Consider the following 6,237-nt stretch of genomic DNA (forward strand, 5'->3'; position numbering starts at 1 on the left):
CCTCCCACCGCCGCGTGACCTCACTTTCGCCGCCACAAATTCGAAACACAAAGGCAATCGGCAGGCCGGGTCCTTCCGCGCCTTCCGAGGCTCCTCCTCGCGTAGCCTGGACGGCAAAAAGCGCCGCGTGGCTTGGTGTGAATTTGGACGGCAGGCGCGGTCCAGTCGCGCCGGAAGCGAGGTCACGTGGCCGCAAAGGCGGCCTTCGGAGGACCCGGCTCAAAGCTGGCACCCGCGCCGGTCCTGCCAGGCTCGTGGAAAGCGCGCATTTCCCAATAACGGCTGCAAACATTTCACAATAAGGGCCCTCGGTGGCGGGAATTTGATTGGTGGGCCTTCAGCCACTTCTTCATCTCACCACTCCCACGTCAACGCAAGTCAGTCCGTTATTCAAAAGTTGAGCCGATATCATTTGGGTTTTTTTGGGCCAATTCCTCTGAAACGTTACGCACACAAACCTGCCGCTCGCACCGGGGTGTCAAACTTGGGCCAAAGCCGTCGCAGGGGAAGAATTTCAAAGTCAAACAAACAGTCGGCTTTGAGAATTATTTAGCGGGGCAAAAACTATGAAAATAATTCCTCCTTGTTGAATCAAGTGCTGCGCTCCCTTTCTCAGAAACCCCCGTGACTTCGTTTTGTGCCTTTGTGCCCCACCATTGTGAACAGTTGTCAAGCCGTAAACCTGTCTTTGATCATTTGTATACAATCTTGGGAGGTTACTTAGCATGGCCGGCCTACGAAACACGCCATTTTTTGTATCTTTTCAACATCGAGGCATTGTCTCTTTTGTCCTTGCGCGTAGTTTGTTGTGGTTTCGGGGTTGTCGGCCTTGTTTTTTTCTCTGTGTCAGTGTCACCTAGGTTACTGAATTGCTATTGCTATTGCTATTGCTATTGCTATTGCTACGTAACATGCATCCTGTGACGGGAAAAGAGGAAAGTTGTTCAAAAATCGACACGGAGACGATCAACTGAAGCAAATTGCAATTCAAGAAGAAACAAACAAAAAAGAAATCGGAGGCGTTTTCTTCATATTTTGTCGAAGGGTAGTCGACCAAATGTAAACCCCGTGCTGATGTTCTTGTGTTGCTTTGCATGAAAACAAAGGCATGCAGCAACCCGTTAAATTCTTCTCCAACTTTTGGCAACTCACATTGGTGAGTGTGCCAGCAGCATTTAGCAATTAGCACTACTAATCTGTTTCACACTAACGGGTTAGCACATGGCTATCACGAAGCACCTTTCAGCTTTATTGAGGGGAAAAAGTGGCTCACCTCTTTACACCTCACAGCCGCTTATTTCAATCCAGAAAGATCTTCAGGGGCCACATTTGCCTCCTCGCTTTGTAAGCTTGCTGGCTTGCTGGCTTGCTTGCTTGCTAGCTAGCACAGGTGTAGAGCACTTGCTCAGATTGGACTCAACCATTTCATGCTAATTGAAGGGGTGTGTATGGGCTCCTAGCCAGGACTATAAAGCAGACTTTATTGAAGCTGCGCATTGAATGGGGCGTGATTCGTAGAGCAAAACACTGACAACGTTTATGACTTCTTGAAACAAAGGTTTGTGCCGCCCTGCCTGCCATATGGCCACCATTGGAATAGTCCGATTGAGCACTTTGGGGACTTCCCAGTCGCACATTCTTATACTTGTGTTCTAGTCAATGCAGCTTCATTTGATATGAGTATAAATAATAATACATCCAAAAACATGAGAAGAAATTGAAGGGAAAATGACAAATTGGACTCAATTTGTTGTCTTTCCTGGTGTGGCAGCAATACGCTTCTGTTGGATGGCGCTTCTTTGCCTTTGTCGTCGTGCCCGCGGCTGAGCTGATGTGTTTTGGTTGATTCTTTTTCTTTATGTTCCCCTGGAATTCCAGGAGACAGGAAATGAGATTGTAATGCATGCAGCAGGTCTGTTTTGTTTGTGCAACCTTGAGCCAGAAGGCAAACGAGCATCTCGTCTTGTCTTTTTCAGTGTCACCGACGCCCGCAAATGAGCCGACGTGCACCCACGGCAGCCGGCGAGTGGGCGGCGGCAATTAGGCCCAGCGATGACATGCGGGCGGGCGGGCGATTTGGGCGAGCGGCCTTGCACTCCTTGTCGCCGTTCGAGTGTCCCGGTGATGTTTTGTCTTGTCTTGTTTGATCTCAGCAGGCTCCTATTAGGCGTTGCCCCCAAATTGTGGCCGACCGCAAGATTGCAGCCGTTTAGCAGGTGCACAAAAGGCTCATTTGTGTCCGCTAATTGGGCAGGACGAGGTTTGAAATGTGGATTTGAAAGCCTACCCTGGGCGAGAAACACGAGCTTGAAACCCTGAAGCCTGTCTCCAAACCATACCCAGGCTTTGAACCCTCATTTAGAACACTAATTCTGTGTTGAAACCTGCATTTGAACCCCCCAACAGGGTCAACTTTTGAAACCAAAATGTTTTGGCGGTTTCTCAGCATTTTTGTTTTGCTTTGTTTTAAAGATTTTACGGTGATTACAACAACAACAACCACAACAACAACAACATCAACTTGTCCATCGCTGCTCTGTACCTTTTCTCCAAATTCGACCCAATCTTGAAACCATCATTTGAAACTCTAATCCTGTTGGGGTGACAGAAATATTTTCTCATGGGGAGTGCGATTGCTCGAATAAACACTCTGAACTGACGCAGCTTCTCATAATTCTTGTCCAAAGAACGTCTCCTTGAAAGGTAAATGATACGGCAAGTTGGAAACAAGCCAGTTGGACTGCTTCCGGGTGGAGGGGGGGGGGGGGTCAGTGGTACAAAAATATTTCACTTCAAAGCATACATCGGGTGGGTGTACCTCGCCCTGGGCTGTGGACATTCCCGTTACCTCACTGAAGTTCCTGATCTTGTTTTCTCTCTCACGCAAAACAAGTTGTCCACTTGTCTTTGCTTAGAAAACGTAAACGTGATACACGCCGATAACAGCACTCTGCCTGCATTGTCCCAGGAAGACAACACGTTAGACCAGGCCTTGTCCAGACTTTTTCTTCCAAGGGCAGATATACAAACGGTCATTTTCCAGAGAGCGGTCACCTGGGCAGGCGGCGTCTCGGCCCGGGACAAGAAGCGGCTGGACAAACTGCTCAGGAGGGCCGCTCCCTGGACTCGGTGGGGGACAGGAGGATGATGGCCAAGCCGTCGTCAATGGCGGACAACCCGGCCCACCCCCTCCAGGGCGCCCTAACAGCACTCCACGGCTCCTTCGGTGACAGACTGTTACACCCTCGCTGTGCAAAGGAGAGATTCGGCCGCTCCTTCTTGCCTGCTGCCGTCAGACTGCTTAACGAGAACATCGGGTAGTCTCTGCGAACTGCCGGACATTAGTGCAATTGTGCAGTCCAGCACCTGAGCTCATATCGTATCATAAACCCAACATTCCCCGCTACCGTTGGTCTAGTTTTATTTTTATCCGATGCTGTTCCTTACATTTCACTACAGCACTGCAGCACTGTCACTAACTTGGAGTATTTTTCCTCTGTACTATGTACAGGCTAAAATGAGTGTTCCTCATACTTTTTATGTAGATGTATGTTGGTGTGTGTGTGTATACACATAGTTGCTGCGTATATTTACATAGGTTTGATCCTGAATGTTTGCCGTTAATGTTAGACATGAATGGCTACATTATGCCGCCTGTGTCCCCGTGTGACCTCTGTGATCTTTGCTGCTGTAACACTGAAAATGTCCCCACTGCGGGATCAATAGAGGCATTCTTATCTTTTCTTCTTATCTTAAATGGAGGGACTCGAGGGCCACTTTGACAGCCCACACCTTGAAAGACCCTGTGAAGAGATTTGTTTCTAAAGACATTCATATATGTTTGAAATGAGTTTGGGTAATTAACGCTTTGATGCAAAGACATTCACGAGCCACAATGGACGTTAGCGAGCCACAAAACCAGTCACTGCGAACATCGGAGAATCACCGTGAACGGGAGCAAGTCGCGGTGGATGCGAGCGAGCAAGCGTGAGTAGATCTTAGTGAGTCCAAGTGGACAAAAGCAAGTCACAGAAGACATCAGTGAGTCGCGGCGGACATTGGCGATTGCTGGTCAACATTGGCAAGTCGCGGTGGACGTTAGCCAAGCCTAGTGAACATTATTAGCAAGTCGCGGTGGACGTTAGCCAAGCCTAGTGAACATTATTAGCAAGTCGCGGTGGACGTTAGCCAAGCCCAGTGAACATTAGCAAGTCGCAGTGGACGTGAGCGAATCCTGGTGAACGTTGGCAAGTCGCAGTCTCGTGGTCTTGCATGCACATGAACAGATGGGCCGGCATACGAGTCGCTGCAAGGCAGGCGAAGGTGACATCCTGTCTTCTTTGTGCTCATTACGTATTTCTTTGTGCTCATTACGTAAGCGCTGGACTTTTTCGGGACCATTCTGTCTCCGGCATCAGACGTTACACTCGAGTAGTTGGAGTGGCCCCCCGACGGGACTCTCGGGTAATTAGAGCGACGATAAGGCGGAGGTTTTTACACCTGAGGCGTCGCGTGGCGTATTGCGCGTGGGCAGCTGTGTCTCGTCCGCGCCTCGGCGGCGCCGTACAGGTGCTGCGCCGGGCCCAGTGCAGCCTCAGGACATCCCTCGCCTCGGTGGGGCGCGTTTTTGCCCGCCGTCTCCTCTCCCGCCTCTGCGTCCCCAATAAAGCTTGCGTCTAATGAAACGCTTCCTGGACGTAATAAGCTCCGTGGGCGTCTTTGAAAAGAATGGAGAGGGGGCGGCGGTCCTCGGCGGCTGCGTGGCCCAAACATTTTGTCCGTGCTAAAGCGACTCCAGGGCATTTTGTGGCTTCTTGCACTGCATCGGCAGGAAATAACACACACTTTGTTTTTAGTGTTATTGCGCATTTCAATTATTGACGCTCTATTTAGCTCTTATTTGCTTCCGTTTCACCCAGGGACCTTTTCGACATTTTTATCAGCCATCATTAATGCGACACTTTGTCTTTTTATATTTGTGGTGCGTTTCAGGTGATGCTACCACAGAAACGTACCGGTAACATCCAATGTAGAAGATAAGATGAAGATAATTCTATGTTTTGCTTTGAATGTTTTAAAGCACTTTGAGTTGCATTTTTATGTATGAAAAGTGCTATATAAATAAAATGTGATTGATTGATTGATTGATTGAATGTCTCTCGCCTCGGCGCATACATTAGGATTTTTCCGATCTTTAAAGATTGTTTATCTGGGACAGAGCCCTCGCATGAAGAAAGAGAAATCAAGCGTTTGAACAGGTCGGTCCGTATTGCGTGTGGCCCCGCTACGACAATATCAACACAGAGCACCACACGCAGTAAGATTCTGTGACATCGGCTATCTAGAATCTAGTCCTCCAGTCCCAAATTCTACAAAGAAGAACAGAAACAACTCCCGGACGTGCGCCAATGTAACCCGAGTGTTTTCAAAGAAGGAAGACTGGAGGTGGGGGCATTATAAAACGGCAACGTCGTCAAGTAAAGTAAACCCGATTATCAGGACAAAACCACTCTTAACACACCTCAGTCAGAAGGAACCTCTTCTTGGGACATTCTTACAACTCAAACCAACCACCGCTCTATGCAAAGTGCTGTACGTGGAGCAAAAGCAAGTCATACAACAACAATCAATCAAACAAATGAATAATGACGACTGTAAAAAGCACAAAAACAGTCAAACCAAAACCAAGTCCCAAGCTGAGTCAAAAGCCAAAGAATACAAATGAGTTTTAAGGCGAGTTTTAAAGGTAGTCCGCCGTTTGACGTCCTTGGCTCAGGAGGGGGAAAAATTGAGACAAAAACAGCTCCACAGTCTTGATGTATTCAACCGACCTAAGGTCTCCTCGCTAAGGTCGATTGTTACACGCTAACGTCAACTGGGACTTGCTATCATCCAATGTGGCTTGCTCACACTGGCTAATAGCGAGACGCGGTGCATGTTAGCGAGTCGCAGCGGAGGATTTTTTTGTTACCAGCAAGTCACGGTCAAAAAAAGCAAGTCAAAGTGAATGATAAAACAAGTCACAGAGGACAAATAGCAAGTCACCGTGCGTGTTGGCGAGCCACAAGTGACTTTATTACAATTCTCTCTCAGAGAATTTCATCATCTATGGGCGTCATGGAAAAAACCCCACCCAAAAAGCATTTTTGCAGCTAAACTTTTCGGCGTTCCTATCGCTTTGGCCAGCATGCAGCACATCCAAACATTGATGCTCTGATGCTTTTTATGGCGCAGCAG

Source organism: Filicampus tigris, chromosome 5, assembly GCF_054856515.1.
Source record: "Filicampus tigris isolate MCC_2025a chromosome 5, RoL_Ftig_1.0, whole genome shotgun sequence".
Classification (NCBI taxonomy): domain Eukaryota; kingdom Metazoa; phylum Chordata; class Actinopteri; order Syngnathiformes; family Syngnathidae; genus Filicampus; species Filicampus tigris.